Source organism: Amblyomma americanum, chromosome 4 (assembly GCF_052857255.1).
Source record: "Amblyomma americanum isolate KBUSLIRL-KWMA chromosome 4, ASM5285725v1, whole genome shotgun sequence".
In the NCBI taxonomy this organism is placed as follows: domain Eukaryota; kingdom Metazoa; phylum Arthropoda; class Arachnida; order Ixodida; family Ixodidae; genus Amblyomma; species Amblyomma americanum.
Window position 1 is genome coordinate 83,381,392 of NC_135500.1, and position 26,289 is coordinate 83,407,680.

The window sequence follows — 26,289 nt, forward strand, 5'->3', positions numbered from 1 at the left end:
TGTTGGAGTGAAAATGAATTTTAAAATTTCCCATTTTGCAACCTCTACCGGAAAGATTTATATGAGAAGCCTTGCATGTGTGATGTCACTGGACGCACGGCCGTCGATAATGGCTGTTTTGCTGAAGGACAAAAGTTTAAAGCTGGCTTTTGGCCATTTCAGGCAAATAATGAACCAAGCTCTCGCTTTCTGCCGCTAGTTTTGCGAATCAACGCACCCACGATAGGCTCTGTGAAAGTATCGGTGACGCCATAGTTTGGTCAAAACCCGGCTCCGGCTTCATGTCCTTTGATCTTTTTAAATACTTCTATATTTTTTAACAGCGGTTTTCAGCCCCAGAGTGAGGGGACTCTAATGAATGGGATGTGATTATTAATTCAAAATGTAAAAAAAGAAAAGGCGTTGGTAAGTCAGGAGCCGTATAGTGCAGTCCTCTGCGATTATGCGTTATTCTAATGATTTAATCAAGCGATAACAGGAGCATAATACAACTGGACTAGAATTATTAAAAGTGGAATAAATCCCGGTCCCGACGCTCTTACGTTCGCGAGGCGCTGGCTCCAGTTATGAGGTATGAACCTTATCAGCTCACTGCTGTCTCTGCATGAGCAAAGTCTTTACCTATCATTAAAACAGGACATAAATTTTGAAACGCCAGCAACGCGAAATATGCAGCAAGTACCACAGCGTGCTGCTCTCCCTAATATTCCTACTTGGCGGGAAAGTTGCGCGAATTGCCATAGTTTAATACGCTCCATATGTACTGGAAGGAGGGTTGCAGAAGTCAACAATCAAGCTTTGGTGCAGCTGATATTATCACAGCATATCCCATCTGCGAATCAAGTCATATAGCAGGCGGCCTTGTGCCGCAGGTGTAGACACTCACTGCTGCGAAACAACTACGAGCTGAAGAAGCACAGGAAAGGAGGAACATACATAGCGAGTGTACCAGATGTGAAAAGAATATCTGACAAGTCTCCACTACTACACGGGAGTATCTTAATCACAAACTTAGCAGACGCTGTGACGGTTTCCTGAAAATGCCCTACAATTTAGACCACAGGCTTGCCGTTCGGTAGATAAACAATGCTTTATTGAACAAAATTGAACACATTAAAACTTATGTGGCCGCGAACCGCGACGCTACATAAATGTGTACTTAAACGTCGCGAGGAAGTTTTTTCATACGCGATACGCCAAAAAACATGCAACCAACACGATACAAAATACACTCACGCAGCATGGTGTGCGCAACATGGACTGCGTTTTTCTGGATTTGACTGTACTAAATGCCTCGAAGTCGATGCTCACGACTCCCGTTTGACAGAAGGTGACCTTTGGGCACTCTTGGCTAAAGGGCACCAGTTACTGAACATCTGCGTGTCACCAATTAAACACGCAAAGCAAAAATAAGACATGCTTAACTGCTAGACAGAAAGAACGTGAAATCAAAACTTTTAGCTGCGCGACAGCCTTGCTTCCAATCACCCGCGATTTGTGGTATCATTGCATTTTGGTAGCTGGCATGGCTCGTGCAATTAGCATTAGCCCAGTCACTGTAAGCTGCCGCTAGCAACACTCCGTCTCAATGGAATGCGGCATCAATGTGGAAGCTGCGTCTGACGTCGGTCCGTCAGAGTCCCAATCCCCAACGCTGTAGAAACTTTAGAAGGGTTTGTGACTGGCTCGCGCCGCTGACCTCGGAAATCAGGAGGGCCGAGTATACGGCATGTTGATGCAATTCTATACTAATGACTTACGCATCAATACAAAGCAGAAAGCATGCAACCAAAGGTTTGGCTCTGACCTTCAAAGTCGAAAGTTATGCGTCGCTTGTGCGCACCTGCACTATCGCCCCCACCGATCGAAGGCAGACGACAGGAGAACGCGCGTGCGGAGTTAAATAAACGGTGCACTTGGTGTAAGCGTAGTGGTAGTAGATTCGACGCCATAATTTGAAAAGGAACTGGCCAACCCGTCAAAGCGATCGTCAAGAGGGCTCAAGATCGCGAAGGACTTCACCTCATCAGCGTCACCAACGTATAAAAGGCAAAAGTCACTGGTGGTGCCAGAAGCTACGAACTCCACGTTCGGGGCCCCGTCACTGCATGGAAGGTACTGGAGCCATTCTACCTCCTGGGGCAAGAATTCCACATTGCCGGTGGCCAGCTTTGCGTAGGGTGTCTCTGCAGTATCCTCCCATTCCACCTCTTGGGGCAAGAATTCCACATTGTCGGCAGCCAGCTGTGCGTAGGGTGTCTCTGCAGTCTCCTCCCATTCCACCTCCTGGGGCAAGCGTTCCACATTGTTGGCGGCTAGCTGTGCGTAGGGTGTCTGCAGTCTCCTCCCATTCCATCTCCTGGAGCAAGCATTCCACATTGTCGGCGGCCAGCTGTGCGTAGGGTGTCTGCAGTCTCCTCCCATTCCACCTCCTGGAGCAAGCATTCCACATTGTCGGCGGCCAGCTGTACGTAGGGTGTCTCTTCTGTCTTCTCTCACCCCGTCTGCAGGCCAACCATGTAGAATGCGTCGCCAGATGGCAGGGCGGGGGCACAGGCAGGGTTCGGAGCTCCCGCTGGTGGGGGGCCTGATCCCAGTCGAGGAAGGCTGCGTCTTCAGACACAAGCATTCTCGGCACGTCCAGGGCACGCTTTCAACAAGAGCATTTCTGCACAGCGGGGAAAAACACAATTCCTGCAATTAATGGCTCACGTCAGGCAGAGCCGGGGCCCAGTTGGAAACAAGGAGGCTGTAAATTTTTGTACCTCCTTCCCCCTCCATCATTTATTTCGGACCCTCGCTTTTTCGTTCATAACCACGCACTACGAGTCGGCAGCACTTGCAGTGAAATGAGACTACTATGGTCGTGATATTTTAGTGGCTTAACTGGCTCGTCCAAGCCTTTTTCCAATATGTCAACCGGAAGTTTGTAATTGGCGAACCTCAGTGCTACGTCACCTGCTCATTCTGGTGTCGGGACAAGCATTTAGTTTCAGCCGATGAATGTTGCTGCGACAGGTGGGGTGAATTTTTTTTTTCACCATAATATCAATTACTGCAAAGGCTTGCCTGCCGAATGTTCTTCTTGAGACTTACGCCAGGCATACCCTACAATTCTGGCCAAAAACATTTTTGAACTGGAACAAGTTTACGAACAGAATTTTTTTTTTTAAAAGTGTAAGATTTCATTATAAAAATCAATATATCCGCAGATCTCCCGCACGTAGGCTTGTACTTTTTTACTCTTAACATTATAGCTATCGTCAGGAGCATTCCCCATTGGTTTTCTAAGGCAGTCTTAACTGCTCGATGTAAGCGATAGAAAAACTTTCAAAGAAAGATTTTGCTGCACATCGGAAGAACTGACCATTACCCTTCATATTTCCATAATAATACCTAACAAGTTTTCAACATTCAAAATTTTTTGTTCAGGATTGTTGGGCTTGCACCGGCGCAGGGGGATTTCATCTTCATCCCGTAGTCTTGTGCGAGCTATATGTGTCATTATTTTACGTATTATTTTTAACGTACACGTTCAAAAAATTGTCTAGCGGAAGTCTGATATGCGTATTTCTTGTTAGCTATACACCAACTTGTCTTTTTCGCAGCACTACAATGGGGAGAGTGGCTCCTGCGCAGCTGCAACTTACAAAGATGAGTGAAAAAACTCTGTGTACACTAGACCATGAATATAGTATAGGTGTGTTCATTTACAAAAATGTGTCTTACTTTAGTGACAAAAAATAGCTTCAGTTATTAGCTCAGTACAGGCAGGACAGCTGAAAGATTCCTCTGCCCTGCAGTCAGCACGGCTCATGACAATGGAGATGGCGACATAAAGAGCTGTTTCCGGAAAAAAAAAAATTACATTACAAGGGCGGCGCAGTAAACCCTTGCGATAGGCTAAAGCAAAAAAGGGACTCCATTTGTGATAGAAATTTCTTTATCATTCCCCGAAGGATAGAAATGGTGCCTGGCAGTATGCCTGTGTTCCTGCAAGCCGGGCTAATAACGGAAGCCCAGACGATTGCCCTTTCACTTTCGTCACCCCATTAACGCTCTGCAACTTGGGGTGGCGAGGAACGGCCCATTGTCCTAGGTGCCCGGGGACCTTATCCGGGAGACTGGTGCAGATGCAGATCACATTCTCTATGGCTGTAATACTCCCATAACCCTTCCCTAATTCCCGTACTCCCATCTTCCTACTGGATCGCTGGCTAAACTCCAGCCAACTTGGTCTCCACCTGCGAGTGGTTGTTGCCACGAGGCAGCAAACTTTGAGCACATTAAGTGTGCCCGCGCAGTTTTCCCACAGCGTTCAGGCATTGTGCCGCACGCCTGCGGCACGGAGACAGAAGATGTCGGCAGCGCTTGCTTGATGCCGGCCATGGGGAAGGCAAAGCTGCACTTTTAAAACAGGCGTGAAAGACTGTCAGGGAGACCCCCGTTACTGCCCATTGCGATGGGTTGCTTCCGATGTTCAGAAATGTTGTAGACGCAAATAATGCGATAGCATCAGAGCTCGTGTTCACAAGAAAAGCCATCTGTGTCACGAAAAAGCAGGTGGCCCACATTTCATAGTGGGTAGTCTGCTCACCATGGCAGCACCGAAATTAATTTAAATAAATTCAATTCAATTTTCACCGGCCTACCATGGCACTGCGCGTCAGTTCATTGGTCGAGAGATGGACAGCCTCCCGAAGAACTATCTGCGCAGGACAACCTGGGTGTCACAAGCCCCACCGGTAGCTGTATTTGAAAGAGCCGCCTGCGAGGGAAGTGGTGTATCGCTTAACCGCTGCACCGCTGCCGAGTTCTGATACCAAGACTCCCCATGAAATGTGAATCTACGACAGAAGTGAGTACTTGCGCTGGAGGGATCTCTAATGCTATCTCTGACGGGAAGGCTATAAGCGCCGTCCAATATTGCTTGCCTCGTTTATATACAACTTTGGAACATTTAGGTGCGGCATGATCATGGAGTCCAGGCAGAGTAGCTAGAAACGGCGCTTTGGCGGAAAAGCGGAGGTAGTTGAGGCACCCACCTAGGACTTCTTTCGGGAACCTCCTGTACCGGAAGCCATTCCCTGCAGGCTGGCCGCCCCAACTGTGCACTTCGTGGAGGTCCACTTTGGCTAAGTCAGCAAGGAAGCATGTTTTCGCATAAATTCGCCCGCATTTGGTGGGGAGATGCTTGTACCTCAGCCATTCCTGGAAACAAGATGGATACATATGATGCCACGACGAAGACATGTGCTACTTACAACACTGCCATTGCAGGGCCCTCGTACACTGATGTGAAAAAATGGTTGCAGTTCTGCAAGGTGCAAGTGCTCAATCGTGTATTCAGTTACTACTTCCCCAGCCTGCTTTATTTTACGATTGTGAAAGAAGAAAAAAAAATCGTGCTCGGACAAGGTCCTGTGTGGGCGGAAGCGAAGCCTTGCAAATGGTGTTCCAGCTAAAAACAAATGAAGATTAAAAACAAAAGACGGAGCATTACATGCGAATGCATCCAAACGAGTGCTGTTACATGTCCACATTATTTTTTTAGTCAGCATAGCTAATTATTAAGAATGATTAGCTAAAATTTTAACTACTTGCTTCAGGAACAAAGTGTCAGTAGGAAAGTTGCAGACAACCTTGAACAACAAGCAGCTGGAATGTTTGCAGTAACGTGTGCTTTGTGTTTCCTTTTTTTTTTTGCGGCCTTTAAAGAATTTTCTGCGAAATACGAAAACGCATCACGTGACAGCACCGCTCCCATACGCTCTGTCAAAGATCTAGATCCTTTATCTTAGAAGGGCTGTCCTCGACGGGCGTTGGAGCTTGAGGTGGCCGCAGGAGATGAGCCAGCAACTTCTGATAAGTTGTGTTTCGAAAGTGAACCCGCATAACGCGTTGCTGTCAGACCGCAGCGGCTAGCGGTGGTCTTGAATGTGTGTCGCGCGTCTACCGCTGGTGGAAAAAATATCCTTCCTCTAAAGAAGCTTTTCAGCTATATACGAAATCAAGCCAGAACGCAGACTACTTTGTGCGTGTACACGCACGCACACGCACGCACGTGCGCACACACAAACGCGCGCGCGCGCGCCGCGCACACACACACGCACGCGCACACACACACACACACACACACACACACACTGACATGCGCTGGTTTTGAAAGACAAATGAGCGGTTGCTGGCGGCCATATCTTGGCGCATATCTCATGGCCACAGCCTGCGCCAAGGTCTATAGGGGAAAGCGCTGTGTCTTTTGAGAAAAAAATTTTAGATAGTGCTGCTGTCATGTGGTAGTGCTTGTATTTCGCAGGTTTTCGAAAACCCTTAAAAAAAAGACCTACGTAAAGTCTGTCTTGTTGCAGATCCGGCATGTCTTGTTTTCCAAAGTTATCTAAAAATTACTGTTGAAATTCTGTTCCTGAAGACAAGAGTTGAAAAGTTAGCTAATGAGTCTTATCTAGGCAGGCTGGAAATATACTAGGCGGACTAGGCCAAGCGACTCCCTACGGTACTGTCAATTTCGCTCGTGCAGGACGCCCCGTCTTTTGAAAGCCTTGATTTCCCTCTGCTGGGACATCGTGTGTACTGTACCAGCCGTGCATGTTCAACACATTTTACGAGTTAACGTTATCACCATTACAGTGGGCATTAGTTATCGCCATTACAGTGGTCGTTAGATTCACAGTCGTTATTTTTCTACCTTTCCACGCATAGCACTACACGTGCACATAGATAAAGCCGCACCATGAACATGGCGTAGCCCTTCTCCTTCGATGTTTTCGAAGCGTTGCCGTGCTTCCAGAACCTTTGGAATGTGCCATGCATCCAGTAGAGCCATTGGAGCCGCTCGCCGAAGGTTCCATTTTCGAGGTGTTCAAAAAGGAAGCGAAACAGCATGCCATCGTAGAGGCTCGACATCTGCATAATAGGAGAGAAAAAGAGACCTTAGTGACCAAAGCTGGAGAAGAAGCTATTTTATCTATGCTGATTCGATGCTGGTGTGCGTATTTTGTGACTGTAAAGCAGCAGTGTAAATCCCGGACTGCGTGGCGCGACACAGCTCTGTTATTCGCCCTGTGCCCGAGAGCAAGGACACCACGCCATGTTTCAATCCCAAGACTCTGCTGGCTGCACAGGTACATGCGCATAAACAAGGACCACACTAACGTTATCACCATTACAGTGGGCATTAGTTATCGCCATTACAGTGGTCGTTAGATTCACAGTCGTTATTTTTCTACCTTTCCACGCATAGCACTACACGTGCACATAGATAAAGCCGCACCATGAACATGGCGTAGCCCTTCTCCTTCGATGTTTTCGAAGCGTTGCCGTGCTTCCAGAACCTTTGGAATGTGCCATGCATCTAGTAGAGCCATTGGAGCCGCTCGCCGAAGGTTCCATTTTCGAGGTGTTCAAAAAGGAAGCGAAACAGCATGCCATCGTAGAGGCTCGACATCTGCATAATAGGAGAGAAAAAGAGACCTTAGTGACCAAAGCTGGAGAAGAAGCTATTTTATCAATGCTGATTCGATGCTGGTGTGCGTATTTTGTGACTGTAAAGCAGCAGTGTAAATCCCGGACTGCGTGGCGCGACACAGCTCTGTTATTCGCCCTGTGCCCGAGAGCAAGGACACCACGCCATGTTTCAATCCCAAGACTCTGCTGGCTGCACAGGTACATGCGCATAAACAAGGACCACACTAACGTTATCACCATTACAGTGGGCATTAGTTATCGCCATTACAGTGGTCGTTAGATTCACAGTCGTTATTTTTCTACCTTTCCACGCATAGCACTACACGTGCACATAGATAAAGCCGCACCATGAACATGGTGTAGCCCTTCTCCTTCGATGTTTTCGAAGCGTTGCCGTGCTTCCAGAACCTTTGGAATGTGCCATGCATCCAGTAGAGCCATTGGAGCCGCTCGCCGAAGGTTCCATTTTCGAGGTGTTCAAAAAGGAAGCGAAACAGCATGCCATCGTAGAGGCTCGACATCTGCATAATAGGAGAGAAAAAGAGACCTTAGTGACCAAAGCTGGAGAAGAAGCTATTTTATCAATGCTGATTCGATGCTGGTGTGCGTATTTTGTGACTGTAAAGCAGTAGTGTAAATCCCGGACTGCGTGGTGCGACACAGCTCTGTTATTCGCCCTGTGCCCGAGAGCAAGGACACCACGCCATGTTTCAATCCCAAGACTCTGCTGGCTGCACAGGTACATGCGCATAAACAAGGACCACACTCTGCGATGGCACACAAAGATTACTTTGTGTAGGGCGAGTTGGTAGTTGTGCATTGTAAATATTTAATGGCTAAAAAAAAAGCACACACACACACACACACACACAGACACAAGAGAAGACAACTGGAGGGCGCTTGTGTTTTCTTGTCTGTGTGCGTTTGTAGTGCAAAAGCACTCAGACGCTCACCAAACCCGACCATGAATCTTGTAAAGCGATATTACGGTCTTCAGCCGTTGCCTAGTAAAAACGATGGCACTTTGAGTTCCTTATGCATGAAATAAACAAATGAATAAAATAAATACTGCGGTGACTGGGATTCGAATCCGCGGCAACACGAACAGATCAGCTTCGCTAGCCAGTGCACCAGAGCACTATGCTCTCAGTGCTTTTTTATTTTGAACATGGAATTTTATTACAATGTTGCGATGGTTAATGTACGTAAGTTATCTACAAACACTAAGAAAGCGCTTCCAAATTAACACGCCTAAGCAACGAAGCATGAGAAAAGAGCAAAAGCAGAGCACATAGCTAATACACCATAACACACATCTAAGCAACAAAGAACTAGAAAAAAGGCAGTGAATAGCACGGTACTAAGAGTGAATGTCACTCCGTTTCAGACTTGGTCTGGGCATACAATTCTTCTAGGTATTGTAAGCTGGGCGTCCGAGCTTTTACTGGCACTGCCAACAATGGCGTCGAACAACGAACGCACGAACAAGCATTGATGATGGTGATTCACAAATGAGGATCAATTTTACACGAGGTGAAGGGTGAAAACCCTTTGTGATATCTTTTTATTTCGTAGTGGCCGTAATGGTCCTTTCGCAGAGCGCGAACATGTCGTTGAGTAGTTCGTCCAGATGTTTTTTCTCTGTCTTCAAAGCACATTCTGTAATCGAAGCCCAATTTTTCCACGATGACATTGCCATTTAGTCGCTCCCTTGGTGTGCTCTTTTTTCTCCATAGCAAGAGATCTGTGTGCATCTCCACCACTTGTCACAAGACTTTATTACCAACAAGTAGGGTTGTCTTCTGGATCAAGGAAGCAGTGCCTTGTGGGTCGTGCCTTGGCAATGTTATTCACGATCTGATGTGCAAACAACACATAAACTGGCTATAAGATAAAGGACAAGCTGCACTTTTGTTGCACGCGGTGGTGGCGGCAACATGCACTTCTATGGCTTGCTGGCTGTGCCAGCTCTCATTTGGATCATCTGGCAGTTTGTGCCTCTACTCCCCTCCTGAAAGCAAGCTCGTCAGTTCTGACCCGGACGGGTGAGCGCTCCCTTTTTATGAGGTCCTCCTGACCCTGAGGCTATTTGTTCCCGGAATAAGGATGAACTGGGGAAGAGGGGGGGGGACTGTGGTGATCTCCTTTCGCTGTCTCTCCAGTGTGGTTTGTACTAGTCCCTGCATGCACTACCAGTGCCATTACGTCTTGAGCATGAGTGTAACTCATTCATTTGTTTCTGTAACAGGGTAATCTTTCTCCACTTTTTCCTAAATGAGTCTGATATTGGTAAACAGTATTTGCATATTAATTTCAGTGCTCGAGTTTTCAACACCATGCATACCTTGCAAAATTGGATTTTCTTCATAAGTGCTTCTGGCTTTTTGGTCTTCTGCCTGCGCATAGAAAGCTGAGCTTGTAGTTCATTTTTTTTGTTTTTTTCAGACATCTGCAATTCCTCTTCAGCATGCTCACTAGCTTTATTGGTTTTGTCATGCATGAAATCATCAGTCTTGTCTGCACTTTATGCATCATTTTGGTCATTTGTGTCCTGGAAGGGCACTTTGGGACAGTGTTGAGGGCCGGTTGAGGTAGAACAGTGTCTACTATCTAAACTTTGTCCCGGTTACCTGCCCAACAACATACAAATATCTTGGTCTACACATGACACCATCGCTAAATAGGTAACACTTATTGAAACCAGGGGCCGTATTACGTAATTGTCACAAATTCTGTCAAAAGTTATTGACAGTGACGTCAGAATGATGAAACGAAGAGTCGTCATCGCTTGACGCAACGAGGAATCAGGTAATACAGCATTACTGTGCCCCGATAGCATTTTTTTTTCTGGACGAGGGGCCTTCTGCCAAATTTTTGTAAAAAGACTTAAGAAATACGCAGCGATAAAAGTAACTGATATTTTATTTTGCAAAACATTGTGTTTAAAGTTGGAAAATATTATGCAAAAAAAAGTGTTCGAAGTTGTGCAAATAAATTTGGTGCTGGGTAACTTTTGCTGCCGCGGGGATGCGCTGACGGCGGTAAAACATCAAGCTACTGTGCGGTTGACCTAAGCGCGCAGAAAAATTTGATCGAATGCAGTGAAGGCTACGTGCCTGCCGAGTGAACTTGCATGAAGTACTTGGTATTAAATGGACGAAGACAACTTGTTGAAGTCTGTGTTGTTCGGCTCTTTCGATGGATGACAAATATGTCAAAAGGTGAGTTGTTGCAGTGTGAGATGTGTGGTTGTCTGTTTCTTTTCGCCTGGGAAACAAGACGACCACGAAGTGCGATTTGTTGGGAAAAATAGTGCTTTGCCAGCATAAGCGTGTTTTATTTATTTGTAGCTGTGGCACAGAGGCAGCCTCGGGAACCCACCCCTTCTGGGCGCTAACTTTGCAGGTTGCCTCCAACACCTGCCGCATACAGTTGCTTACCATCGATTGTGCGATGTCGACGTGCGCCTCGTAACCAACAGCAGCTTGAAAGCTGCCGGTAGCAAAGAACCGCACTGTACACAGCGCCTGTCGCCGCACCAACAGTGCGCTCGCACGCAAACCTCCCAGTTCATCGGCGACTTTGTCGCACAGCGACTCCACAGTCTGCTTCTCCAGTAACAAAAGGTGTCGAAACAGCTTGTCCGGCAAGTCAAACATAATCAAATGTGTCTTCGTGCGCTCTCCTTCGCCGTTGCTCATGCCGATGCAGCCTCCTCACTCGTATCGCCACTTACACCGTCGCCATTTTCTGTAAAAAACAGCGGTCAAATTGACTGCCTCGAGGCTGTCACAAAAAACTCAATTAGCGCCTGCATAAGTAGGTGTGCAACGTCACCAGTTCTGCCACATCCGTGACATAATCTGCAGTCACCCATGACGCAGAAAAGCAAAATGGCCGCCGGCCACAACCGACCAATAGGAGCGAGGCTAATTGATACCTTTTTGACAACTTTGCTAATTGACAGTTCTGTAATATGGCCCCAGGTGACCGCTATTGCTCTGGCTGTCTCGACAACAGTTCGTGATGAAAACTTCGTCTTTGGGCACATCAGCCATATCTTGCTGTTTAGTGATTCAGCTCCGTTCTGTGTCTGCCATTTCACACATCGCCCGCAGGTTGGGCATGCCGCGCTGGTGACGAGGTTGCTCAACTTGCTGATCTCGCAGAAACTGCGCTTGCGTTTGTCTTCATGCATGCGGTCGCCATCAAACATCTTTAGCTTGCGCTCTGATGCACTGACAAAGTCGTCGGCACTCCAGACAAAGTTCAAAGAATGTGCATTGGGTGCGTCGTCGTTGCCACGGTTAGGACTAGCAGCAGCCGAATCTGCCATCACCGTCGCTCTCCGCTTGCGTTTGGGACGCCTCCCTTTTTACTAAAGCCTCGTCGAGAACTCCCGTGTGTGAAACTCGCATTTCATGCTGACACCCATGGCAGAAAAAAGCACAGAAACCCGGGCAGACGCGTTGGTTCTGGTCTTGGTCACAGCAGAAGAAAGAGCGAGCATGTCTGGTGTGCGTTCGGATGTGGCGCAGCCAATGGCAGGGCTCCGATCTTACCACATGATTTAAAAGGCCAGTCGTGGCATTCAATTTCGACGGGAAACAATGCTTTTCTTTTCGTACTTTTATCAAGAATGCGCCACACCCGAGGGTTATGCCTACTTCCCCGTGAAAATTCAAGAGTGGACGACGCCATGGGGTGAAATGCCGCAAGCCTGAAATTCGGTCAGATTTGCGTTTTCACTATCCACCGCGAACGCTTCAATTGTGTTTTTTACTAACTTCCCGTTTATTCTCGGCTTTGATTTTTTGATACATGAAGAAGAGGCTTGGAGGAATACAAAACGCATGAAAACAGAAAATCGACTTTTTCGAAAAAAATTGAACCTTACTTATATTTGATGGAAACAGTACGTGACTAGAGAATTTCTTGCATGCACAGCAGTCATGAGCCTAGAAATGAGGCCACATACTTCCAGTCTAGGATGGGGCATCCCATGGCCGCATTTCCAGCTGATGAGCTACCTGTGTGAAGTGCATGTGCCTCCAAGGAAAGGTGCCCGTAAAGCTTAATTTTAGAGGAGTATAGACACATTTTGGTGTTGTGTTTTCTTCTCTATAATGATGCGGAAGGCACTGCTATGCATGAATCACCATGTTGTATTTGCCTGTGACTTCTAATTGCACTGCAAGCTGCTTTGTATCCCACAAGACATCATCTACAGTGGAGCGAGGAACTGTGTGTGATATCGATTTTTGTGACAAGGCCATTGGCCCAGTGCATAAGCAGCCCTACTTCGGTGGGTTTAAAGCACTGTGTAACGATGATTCTACACTGCAGTCATTACCGGCAGTGTCTTTTCAAATTTTTGTCCTGCTCAGTGTTCTTCCTGCCTCAACACAACGGGTGAATGAACTTTCCCTTGAAGACAAACTCCTTTTGTTTTTGATCAAGTTAAAACATGGCCTTCCATTTTCCTTTCTAGCAACATTATTTTCCATTCACAGCACGACAGCTTCCCGAATTTTCAAATCAGTTCTTGCAAACCTGAAATCAGCTACAAAGACCTGGATATACTGGCCGTCACGGTTAGCTGTACAACGAATGCCAGCTAGTTTTCGTGAGCTCTACCCCATGTGTAGAGTTATTATTGACTGTACAGAACTTGAAACAGAAATGCCACCGGGCATTGAGAAGCGTAACCTGTGGTTTTCTAACTACAAGGGACGATATACACTGAAATATCTAATTGGCATAGCTCCTAACGGGTTCGAGGCAGGACCACAGATGCAGTAATCACCACTCGGGGCATATTGTCTCTTCTGGAACCCAGTGACGTTATATTGGCCGACAAGGGCTTTCCAGGCATTAGGACTGGGGTTGGCGCACAGCAAGCAACTTTGGTAATGCCACCCTTTGCAACAAGTCCTCAGTTTACCGAGTCAGAGGTGGATGCTACTTATGAAACAGCATCGGTACGCATCCATGTAGAGCGCGTGATACAACGGCTGAAGATATTTCAAATCTTAACTAACAGGATTCCTCATGAATTGGCTGGATATGTTGACGACATCCTTCACGTGGTTGCTGTTATTACTAATGTTATGCCTGGAACCTTCGGAAAGAATGACTGCAGTGACTGACGCGTTGAACCAATATTGAAGTGCCCTAACACATATTCAGGAAAACAAAAATTAGGACGACCTATTACACAATTTTACCATCATGGCAAGTCCCTGAGCTTTGAAACGCCATCCTTCATTAATTGAAATAATGTAACGGCATCCCAGCCTGTCTCTGCTTCAAAAACAATCAAAGCTATTTTTTCTGTCCCAGCAGTGAGTGCATATTCGTTACCTTCCATGCACAGCCAAAGCCAATCCGTTCTTTCCTGTTTTTTTCATTACTGCGCTGTCGGTGTGTTTTGTGATCAATGCATTATCTTTCTATTTTTCTCGTTTTCTTTCTTTTCCCAAAGTAGAACTCTTATGTTATGTGTTTGCTGTTGCAATGAGCAAAACTGCTGTACCGTTGCTTGTGTTGTGACACCTGTGTGGTGCTAGGGGCCTAGAAAGATTTATGTCTTCCTTTTTGCCCGGCACCGTGGCAATGCTGTGCTGTATTGTCAAAAGCTGCAATGAACTCAAACTGTTAGCTTCAGCTTGCTGGAAAGGCTGGAAGACAGACAGTAAACACAACGCAGTATTGCACTTGATTTCAACTGTTTATTGCACTGACAGACTATTACAGTATAGAATGTGGTACTACACATGCAACTGTCTAAAATGACTGCAGTGGAGCCATTGTAAATAGTATAAATAAAATGTACTGCATCCACATGTAATAAACGACTGCTCAGCCTTATGGCCAGTGAAAGCGCTGCTTAGTGGGGAATATTACATTTTTCTGCTTTCGGATATTGCCTTCAAAAAATGTTGAAAATAAAACTGACGCAGCTTTGGGACTGCCGAAGACAGGAACCTATTGTCCCTTACAACAGGAATCGTGAGGGAGTCCAGACTTGAATATACATAGAAGTAGCATTTTTCCAGGCAAAGAACATGCAAGCTAACTTGTATCTGTGTAATATGGGTGACTGCATCTTAAATTCAAGTCTTTGTCGCCACACAGGTACTTTAGCAAGGGCCTCTCTGTCAACGTCTGGTTTCTCCTGGTGTAGGGACATTTTATTTCCAGCAGAACTGTTTCACCGTCTTGATCCCTGAAATCACATTTTGTTCAGTGAACGACAAAACATGTTTATGCAACTGCTTACTTGAAAATCCCGTCCGGAGAGCACGCCAACCACGGATCGTCTGAGCATACCACAAGACCAAATTGAGAGACCCTTGTACCATGTTCAGCCTCAAATTTTTTTCTCGCTTCTGGCTCCTTTGCCAAACCATATTCTAACGCAGGACCAGTGAACTGTGTTTCTGAGACAATGTGTTGAGCACGGTCATAGAGGAGCTCTTCACTGCAGGACAGTACCCTGTGTGCCTGCAGAAGAAAATAACGCTGTTTTAGCACTGGCACATGCACATGAACACCAGAAGATGTTCTGTGCTACGCAAAAGAAAAGAAGCACTACTGATATACCTTTGTGGCTGTGATTCTCCAGAACCTTTCATCGCTCCAAAGGCGTCTGTCTGTCTTTGTTCTGGAGCATAACCCTTTCACGTCCTTTGCATCCAGCATCACGCGCTGGTGATATATTCCTTGCTCAACGCCTAAGAGCCTGCATGATTTAGATAAAGAGTATCATGATACAAGATCATTACATATTAATTTGGTCTTTGAAAAATTGTTTCCTTAATTCCTAATTAATGACATGCTGAATAAAGAATATAAATTACTCAAACCTCTCGGGAAATTTAAGTCGTTTGAAAATCATTCTGCCTCCGCTTTCTTGTAATTGATAACAATGAAAGCTTTCTCCTTTTCTGGGCCATCCAAAAAGTTCTAGTTCCTTTCCAGAGCACTCGGAAGCCGCTGGGGCGACTTCGTCGTTGGGTAGTGCCTCTGCGCGAAGCATGTCAGTCAACGGACATTTGATGTCCGCGAAAAACCTTATCACATGGCCGACATCAATGTTTTTCGCACGCACTGAAAAGTAAAATAAGATTACATTAATGTACATTCGCAAATAGCATCAAGGGATCTTGCTTTCGGAACGAGTGGGGTGATTGCATTTGAGAGCGTGACAAAAACAAGTTACCTTTTTCCTTTCTCGGCCCATGAACTTTGGACAGTTTCGGGTAAGTTTTGCGCGATGACGGAAGGCCCCAGGCTCGCGGTTGGCTCGTGCAGGAGCTACATTTGTACTGTTGAATGTAGAGAGCAACGGCCACCGTGTGCTTACATTTTCCCGCCACGCCAGCGCGGCAGTCACAGCTAGCTCTGCGGATTCTTCGGCTTCCGTCGATCTAAAGCACCAGTACAGCGATAAAAAATTGTAAGTCGGCATCTGGAATCTCACATTTGTTTAGAGCACTTGTACAGTGCTTTCGAAGAAACGAAACTTACCTCAAGCGTCACGCATTTTGTCGCTGCATTTATTCTTGCCTGCGGTATGCATTTTCCCACGATTTCGGAGCCAGCAGCAAGCACAGCTTCACTGACGTCCTAGACGTGGCCCGCTTGCAGTAGTATTTGACCCTTTTTTAGGTTTGTACCAAAAAGCGTCAACGTCTTGAAGTTCAAGGAAACCCGTCTATAAAACAAGGGGCACGCCGTTTACCGCCATACCGCTGCACCGCGTGAGGCGCGTCGTTTGCTCCAGCTATCCCCCAGCGAACGCAAAAGCAGCTACGCAGTGGCGCTTCACGACAACCGAAGGTGGCGGCGCCTGGCGGATGCAGGGTGCCTATTGACTCGATCGCCATTGAAACTGCCCGTGTAGCAGCGCTCGATCGCCTTTGAGTCGATAGACTATTGGTTCGAGGGCCCTCGAAATGCCCGTGTGACAGGGGTATAAGACTGTCCCGGCGAAGGAGCGCAGCTCTTTTATACATATGCCGTGACGTCAATCATAGCGCAGCGCCCCTAGCGGGAGGAGCGGGAGTCAGGTGGTGGCTGCGGCCGCACGCGACCGCGCCAGTTGGGGCCCAGCTTTTCCTCCGTGACGTCACGCGCCCCTAGCGGGAGGAGCGGGAGTCAGGTGGTGGCTACAACCGCGCGAGCTGAGGCCCAGCTTTTCCTCCGTGACGTCACGCGCCGGCGCAGCGCCCCTAGCGGGAGGAGCGGGAGTGAGGTGGTGGCTGCGGCCGCGCGCGACCGCGTGAGTTGGGGCCCAGCTTTTCCTCCGGCTGTCGTGACGTCACGTCACGTGGTTTGGTGGCTGCCCGGCCGCGCCCAAGGGCTGAACTGAGTGATTGCAATATGCAACGCATAAAAAACGTTTTTCACGCATGCTCCAGCGGCTCTACTGATCACATGGTGCTCTAGCGAGGCCGCTATTGGCCCGGACTGATGCGATGCTGTGGCCAAGCCTACCTCCTTCCTTTCCTGCTCTCGCTTTGTACGGCGTCTCGATCAAGCTCTGCGGCCTTTAGGCATTTGTTCTTTCGCGATGGACAACTCGCAAAAGCGCGATTTCCGAGCTCGAAAGTCTCGGACGAACAACCCGTACCGATGACGCCGTCGCAAACCTCACCGGAAAACGGCAACGGAAAGCAGTCACCCGACACCAGCTAGCCCTGGCCAGGCCAACGGGCACTCGGACGAGATCGACGCCGCGGTGGACTTTGTAAGCGCCTCGGAGGTGAAGATTGGACTCTTCAAGGAAGATAAAGCAGCATGCGGTCGACATTCTGCGAGTGCTGCGATATGCGAAATCAGCGCGCTTACGGTGCTGGTAAGCGGTGCTGCTTGTCCTACGTGCCGCACCTGTACCCTTGCGGTACGCGAACAGGCGGAAAAGCGAAAGGGGCTTTCAGCTTTTCTTGACCTGCATTGTGAAAATAGTGAGTGCCCAGCATCGGTGCTTTTTGCTGTGCACACCTCGAGCCGCGTTGTGGCCAGTGAATTTGCGGATGGCGCCAGCGGAAATCGGGACTATCAGAGTGGAAGCTCTCGCGACTGCTTCGCTGTCAATGTGAAACTGGTGGCGGGCATGAACAGCTGTCGTGATTTTGTGCTATTCTTGGCCTGCAAAACCCATTGCATCCCAAGAACTTTACTGTGATCGGCAAGAAAGTTCATACTGCGGCCATGAAGGCCGTGGCAGAAAACATGGAGGACAGGGTTTTCACGAAAGAGATGGTGGGTGACAGGGATACTGCCGTTATGTTTGAAGGTACTTGGCAAAAACGGGGCCACAAGAGCCATTATGGAATTGGCACCAGTCTGTCAGTGGACAGTGGTTAGTGCCTCGATTTTGAGGACCTGATGAATTTCTGTCTAGCGTGCAGTCAGCACCAAGACCTTGGAAGTGAAGATGAAGAAATCTGGCAGGCATTCAATGGTCCTGTTTGTGAGAAGAACACTGAATGCTCCTCTCACGCCATGGAAACGGAGGCAGCAGTGCAGATATGGAAGCGAACCCCCTCACAGGAAACGCCACCGCGCAGCACTAAATTTCTAAGTGATGGGGACAGTAAAGTTTTTAGTGCTGTATCTCAGGTAAAAGTGTATGCCGAAACCTCCATCGAGGAGGAGGATTGCGCGAACCACGTGGCCAAGTGCCTGGGCACTGCACTTAGGAAGTTGACAACACCTCTTCCACATGGTGAGAAGTTGAAGGATACACAGATCCAGAAGTTGCAAAACTACTATCGGACAGCGATCACAAGCAACAGGGGTGATGTCCAGAAAATGTATCGTGCCATTTGGGCATCATATTTTCACTCCTGTTCTACTAATAATGCTAATAGCCACAAGTTCTGCCCCAAAGGAGTGGAATCGTGGTGCCAGCACCGACGGGCTGAAGCGCTGGAACATCCTGCACCGGACCACATCCCGCTTCTGGCAAAAGCACTTGGGCTAGCTCTGCTGCCCATATACAAGTGCCTCACTGAAGAGAAGCTGCTCACCCACTGCTTGCAGGGGAAGACACAAAACGCAGCGGAGTCCCTGAACAGCAAAATCTGGCTGCTCTGCTCGAAAACCAGGTTCGCTTCCAGGACTGCTGTCGAAACAGCAACTGCCATTGCTGTTCTATGGTACAACAGGGGACATGCAAGCTTTGAAAAAGTGCTTCAGGACCTTGTTGTGCTGCCACCAGAATAGCTTGTTGTCTTGGGCTATTCCCGAGACCAGAGAGGGGTGAAAAAAATGTCACTCCGCCAAACCGCTGAAGCCCAAGCATATCGCCGTAATATGATGAAAAGAGCGCGCCTCACAGACTCTGTTCGAGAAAATCTTGTGGGGTCAACATATGGGCCAGGGGAGTTCTAATGAACATTGCAGTGTTTGCTTTACATCTCTCTATTTTGCAATAAAGTTTCATGTGCTTTAGTGAAGTGTCTGAAAAATACAGATGTTTGAAGCTTTCAAATGCAGTTTTCTCCATTTGTAGTTTTCAGCATTTTTTATGTTCTGTGCAACAAATTTCAAGTACTCTCAATAGTCTGATTTTAATGAAATTTTGCACACAGCCTCTTCAAAGTGTGTAGAATGTTATCTATCTGATTAAAAATATCTCCAACATTTTTTGAAAAAAATTCAGAACGTTGACACATGGTGCCCAAAATATACACTTTGGTGTTCCTGAATTTTTTTTGCAATTATGGGCTAAAATGAATAAATTTGAAGTAGGTTTCAACATACTAAATTACCAAAGCAACACAATGAGCTACTGCAAGCTGCTCTTAACATATATTTCATTATCAAAAAAGTGTGCACAAGATGCCCTATATTGTGCTTGTGTGGACCCTTTTACATAAAAACTAATATACGTATGCTGAAACTAAATACAAATTTCGAATTAGCATTAAAAACTCTATCAGTGGCCAGAGTTTCATAACCTTGAGTTCAATATTAAAGAAAAAATATTTTCAAGGAGCATCTCCCCTTAAGCCGGACGACATGCACAATTTCAGGGCGCGGGGAACAACGAGATGACGGTCGCATTCCTTCTGGCAGCACCTCGTAGTTCAGGTCACCGATGCAGTGATGTGATAGCTGCGCCAATTGTGCCAAAGTGCGCCAAAAGGCAAAACGTGCTACATCCTGCTACATTTTTGCTATTCTGCGCCAAAGCTGCGCCAAACGCGTATTTTCACATTCCGAAAGCGAAACTAATATCTCGAGGTCGAAACGTCGATGCGCCCCACAATTGCGAGCGACATCAATCCTCACGTCGACTTCAGGTCTGTTCGATTTACCTTGCACTGCATGAACTAGTTCCAGGCAGTTCAGAGAAAGTGCTGCACTCATGCAGCGCCAGTTCAGTTGTGCAGGCGTAGCGCGACACTAGCGCCAAACTAAAACGAATGCCAAAGTGCAGGCCTTCTGCTAGTCTTGGCGCTTTGCCTCGCCATTCCCCCTGTTCCCTGCCTGCGCTTGAGCTGACGAGGTGTCTGTAGTGTGCAAGCGTGCTAATTTGTTGCGGAGAGCTATGGATTGCGCAGCATCAATTGTAGCCATCGTTCAAACAGCTGTCGAACTGATGGACTCCGACAGCGAAGACGAAGAGTTCGATGATGTTGTCGCAATTCTAGCCCTGAAGCTAACTAGGTTACAACGCAACAGAATTCTAAAGTACTATGAAGAAGTTGTAAGTCGTTATTTTGATTTTGAATTTAAAAAGCTTTTCCGCCTATCGCGTGAGACGTTTAACAGACTTGTCGCATGGTACATGGCGTCACCGTTTTTCCCGAACGCGACAAGAGGGCGTCCAAGAGTTAGTGCCGAAAAGACATGCTTGGTGGTTTTGTGCTACTTGGGTGGACAGTGCAGCATGTACTCCCTGGCCGACCGCTTCGACCTTGCCGTGTCGACCATACACAGTTGTGTCGAGCGAATCTTGGACTTCCTAAACAGCGTGAGCGCGGAAGTGATTGCCTGGCCAGATAGACTGGAGCAGGAACGCAGCAAGGCCGGCTTCCTGGCAAAAAGCGCCAGCAAGGGGCCTCAAAACACCATAGGCTGTATTGATGGCTGCCACATCGAAATCAACAAGCCGACGGAGTCTCCACACTCCTACTACAATCGTAAGAAATGGCCGTCTATTGTCCTACAAGCTATTGCCAATGATAGGAACAAATTTCTAGACGTATTCATTGGCTTCCCTGGCTCGGCGCACGATGCAAGAATTCTGCGTGAAAGCACATTTTTTGAAGAGGCCCTGACCAAGTGCAGTAATGGCTATCTTCTTGGAGATTCAGCTTACCCTCTCCTTCCGTGGCTTTTGACACCATACCGGGATAACGAGCAAACTTTCCCGTCGTGGAAAAAGAAATACAACAAAGTGCACTCGCATCAAAGAGTTGCAGTTGAAAATGCTTTTGGATTGTTGAAGCAGCGCTTCAGGCGGCTATATCTTGTCGATGCTGCCAGCATAAAGCGGTGCGTCCCAATTGTCATGGGTGCGTGTGTTCTACACAATCTGTGCAATGAAGAGAGAGACTTCTTTGATGAACTGCAGCACCTGCCTCAGCAAGAAGAAGTTGGCAATGATGAGTACACTGACACCTTCATTGACCGTCATGTGGCAGGTTTCAGCGAGAGCCTGCAAAAAGATATTGCACAGAAGCAGTGCTGACGTTGTGAACATTTTTGAGTGCTCACATTAAGCACTTTTTGTTGAAGTGTTTAATTAAACAGCACATCTGTTTTTGATACAGTTGAAACCCGCAATAACGAAATCGCGGGGGAAAGCAAAAAATATCGCTTCCGCGGGAATTTCGTTGATGCGAGAATGAGACAGAAAAGACAAGAAAATGAAAAAAAAAATTTATTGCCAAAAGTCGGTAAGCTTGCTTTGGCGAACATTGCCCTGCAGCAATTTGAAAGCTCTGCCTTCGCACTGCAAAAAGTGGTCCATAGCAACGTCGTCGTCGTGCTCACCCAAAAACGAACGCAGGGTGTTTAAGGCGTCTAACACGTCCTGTGGGTTCGTTTTCTTTCGATGATTTGGCATCTGATCGTCGGCATCTGATCATCAGTTTCATGCACGGTACTTATGATAGCTTCATCGGTCATCTCCTCGTGTACGACAACGTCTTCATCCGCGCGAACGAATTCGACGCTGAGGCCACCTGGGACTTCGTTTGCCACGGCACAAAGTTCACCCCATGCGTTGGACAGCGATGGCGGCACTGCGCCGTCAGCACCGTCGTCGAGTGCGCTGTCAGCACCATCGTCTAGTGTGCCGTCAGCATCGTCGTCGAGTGCGCCGTCAGCATCGTCGTCGAGTGCGCCTTCAGGCAAATCTGACGCCGCTGGATCAGCGCACGATGCCTGCTTTGCGATAATCAAGCCGGCATGCTTGAAGCAGCTGCTAATCACGACAGGACGTGTCGCAACCCATGCGGCGGCCATCATCTCAAGCGCCATGAACATGTCCACATCGGTGGGACGCTTGAGCTTGAGGTTCAGGAGCAGACGCTGGATCAGCCTCTCCTTGTAGGCGCACTTCACGCTACGAATGACGCCCTGATCCAGCAGCTGCAGCACGGAAGTGCAGTTTGGGGGAAAAAAAATTACCCGCACATTTGTAAGCTCCGCATCAACGTGATGAGCGCTACAATTGTCAAGAAAAAGGCAGACCGACCTGCCGCCCTTCCGCATGTTGGCATCGAAGGCCTCGAGCCAGGCGCCAAATATAGCCCTGGTCATCCATGACTTGAGGTTTGCGGTGTATTGGACGGGCAGCTCACGATTTCCCTTGAAGCAGCGAGGCTTTTTGCTTCTGCCGATTACAAGCAGCGGCCGTTTGTCTGTGCCGTCCATGTTTGCGCACAGCAAAATTGTAACACGCCGCTTGCTGTGCTTTCCCCCGTGGCACTTCTGTCCTTTGAAGTCCAGGGTCTTCGATGGGAGCATCTCGTAGAACAAAGCCGTCTCATCCGCGTTATAGATGTCCGACGGCTTGTACTGTTCCAATACTTCTTGGTTGGTCAGCAGCCACGACGACGTTGTCGCTGGGTCGACGGCTGCTGCCTCCCCAGAGATGACTTTAGCGACTATGTCGTGGCGGGCTTTGAAACGGCTCAACCAGCCAGGGCTCGCCTTGAAGTTATCGTGCCCGAGCATGCACACGAAATCCAGCGCCTTTTGTTGAAGTATTCTGCCAGACAGGGGCACTTTATTTGCCCGCTGTTCGCAAAACCATGCAAACACTGCCTTGTCAACATTTGGGAACGCCGCAGCCGTCACCGTTTTATTGCTTCCACTTGCACCATTTCCGAGCGCGCTGAGAATGGAGGCCTTGTTCTTTAAAATTGTCGATAGTGAGCTGCATGCAATGCCAAATTCATCGGCGATCTCCATTTTTTTCCTGCCCTTTTCAACCTGGGCAATAATTGCAGCCTTATCTTTTAAAGTCAAAAATTTCCGCTTCTTGGCTGGAGGCGGCATCTTAGCAGACGGTTAGGCTAAGCAGACGGTCCGATCGCCAAACAGTTGACGTGCGCTACACAGTCCACATCCAAAGCGCCGAGAGCTATGTTTATCGACTGGGAGAAATCGGCGGATGATCTCACAATTCAAAGATAAACAACGCGAAGCGGGTTTGCGCGTACTATATATCCCACGAAGCACACACCACTGTCGACAACGTGCGGCGGTACACAAAGCTCAAAATGTCGTCAGGCCCTGCAAGTCGCGCGTCGGCAGTCAGAGTGGATGTGGATTTGGCTAGCAAGCAATTACCGAGTCAGTCGCCATGTGACGCGGGCGCTCCGCTCCGCTAGGGTGGCTATCTCCGCGCTTGCTTATGACGTGATGGCACGCATTATAAATAATATATCTGGTCACCTTCGCTTCGTCTGATTTTTTTTAGTATCTTCGTAATTTAAATACTTGATATACATATAATTGCATTTTTGGTCAAAATATACTGTGCAGTACATAATTTACCTGTAGTGATGGGCAAACCATCATCATCATCATCGCTGTCGCTTGTTGCGAAGTGCAACTGCTCCACTATGGTTCCTCCACTGCAGCTTTTTTTCAAGTAAACAATGGGGCTGCCATAGCAATGCGCTGTGGCGGTAGTTTACCGAATTTTAGGGCACAAGGAAAGCATTTAACCAATTTTTGGACAAAGTTAGCGTTAAGTACATAATATGCGGACTGCCGTTTCAGATAATTTCGTTAATGAGGGATTGCTGTTCAAAAAAGTTTCGCTGCCGCGAGATACGAAATGCATCGACTCCTATGGGCGTTCGCCGGGGATTCGAAAATATTTCGTTGCGGCGAGAATTTCGTTGCCTCGGGATTTCGTTATCGCGGGTTTCGACTGTACCTCCAGAGCTTATACAGTGCTGTCACATCACTTGAGTGAATTTTTCTTTTACGACTATTCCAACTATTCTCAGCATTAGTCCCTGTGCCTATGCTTGATATGGACAGCTACATCACATGTGGAGGGAGCTAAGTTCTCAATGAAATTGCAATCATGCAATTAGCCAGCAATGCAATGCAATGCAGTGTTTTCAAAGCTTTATTCCGCCTGCGTTGACTTTCCTTCAACTGCAACCACAAGCCGCTCCAGCAGAGCCATCGTTTTGTTGAACCGTTCAGCCCTGTCCTTCTTGGCCTCCTGAAGAACAGTCAGGAGGCTGTCGATAGAGGTGTCCTTGCGACGCCTCTTGTGGTGTGGGGTCTCCTGGCACTCTTGTGAGGGTTCTTCCTCCTGGCAGCTGGCTTCTGTGTCAGAAGGTATGCTGAAACAATCACTTAATGTTGAAAGCACTGTTTTCTGAAATTTGTCAACAATTAAACTCGAGCAGTCTTACCTTGAATTTTCACCCTGCAATACCTTTCCAGGGGCTACGAGAAATGTCGGTGTGATATGGTGCTCGCGTTCCAGCACTTCACCTAGCTCCCTAAAGAAATGTTGGGAAGCTTTATGAATGGCAGATCAAGTAAATGCACAGTAGCGTGATATGCACATGGGATAATGCAGCATAAACGTTTCGAGAAGTAGATGCCTTCAATTGGGCAACTGCAAGTCCACTTGTCAGAACGTTGGCAATTGGCAAGACCCCTTGTTCCATTTGCTATGGTTTAGATCTAAAAAAAAAAGTACTTACTCTTCGTGGTTGCAAAAAACTCTGGAATGGCCAGATGAGTTATTTTTTGTTTTAGCTCTTTTATAAGCCCTTTCTAGGCTTTTCCATTTATTTTCTGCCTGTATGGCGCTAATGCTGCATTGAAATTCCCCATTCACTGCCTCGGTAACGGCTTGCCACAGTGCCCTCTTTGTCCTACAGAGACAGGGATCATAAAAATGTGATCAATTTTCATTTAAAGAAAGAACTGCTCTGTGTCAAGGGCTCTCAAAATGTCTGTAGACGTACAGGACACGTCAAAAGTTCCGAGGCAACAGGGTCTGCTTTTGAGCAGTATAGTAAGGCAATTGCAACACCCCTGCAGCTCAAAGTATTTGTACAGGATAGAAGTATTGTTCCAACATTTCATAACCTTGACGGCTTTATCGGCATCTTGACTGCCAGGATATACCGGCGAAAAGCAGACCCTGTGCATACAAAGACCACTGAGGGCATTTAGGGGCTCCTGCACAGGTTTGATGGCCTCCAGTAAGGACTCGCAAGCGGCATAAAAAATTGTCTTGCTCGACACAGTTTCTCACATGATCGAACCCAAACACCACTGTTTGCTTACAAGAAATAAAGCTTACCGGAAGCCACCTTTTTTCCCCAGAAGTTTTTTTCTTTGTATTGACTTAACTCTTTCCTTACCACGGGGAAATCGGCTGTTTTTTGTATGGTTAATTTAGGATTTTTTGTGCAACTGCTACTAAGTTTACACTGTCATGCAATACATAAAAGTGAAGGTAAATGAACGCGCTTTCAAATAGCATTTATTTTTTAAAAAATGCAAAAAAATTACTTCCATGAAAAAAACTTATTGAACAAAAAAAACAAAAATTCTCGAAAAAGTTTTGAGTACAGAGTAATATCTCTGGCAAAAATTTTTTTAGAGAAATTCTAAAATATACAAATTGCGGGTATTTTAATAGGCTACAATGCCTTAAAAATTAAACCCATAAACTAAGTACTCTTTGAGTTAGAAAAATTTACATGACGCATAGTGAAATATTCAAGTTCTTGATTGGTCCAACATACAATTTTTTTTTTCAGAAAAAGATTAACTTATAGCACAATATTATATACCAAAACGCGTGTGTTAAATGCACATTACAAAAGCACATTTTGAAAGAAAAACAGTGATATCAAAATGCGCAATAAAAATTAGCAATCACAAATAATTAATGAAATTCACCGCAAACATTTCTAATGAGTAACATAAATTTTCAGTGCAAAAAATTCTACGAAGCTTATGACAGACAGAAAATAGTTAACACTCCATAGGAGAATATCACAGCAAAATTGAAAGTCATAGCTCGATAACTTTTGGAGTCATAAATGTTTCATTCGACCAGATTGGTGTGCCAGTCGCCGAAACAGTTTCTCGTGGTGAAGCACAAATGCACATTGCATGTGCAACAGAACACATTCGTCTTGTGTTCAACTTTCTTCTCCTCGTAACACTTCCTACGGTTCCGGCGGACGTCCTTTCTTTCAGGTTTGTGCTGTACACCTCTGCGTGGTGCAGCTGGCGAGGGAGGGACAGGAACTGGTGCAGTGTCCTCTAGTTCTAGGAGCT

General features: G+C 47.0%; 1 pseudogene; it reads left to right on the forward strand.

Annotated features, from left to right (window-relative positions):
- The first annotated feature begins 17,670 nt into the window (after positions 1–17,670).
- LOC144130212 (uncharacterized) lies at positions 17,671–18,971 on the forward strand (annotated as a pseudogene).
- Positions 18,972–26,289: the final 7,318 nt, after the last annotated feature.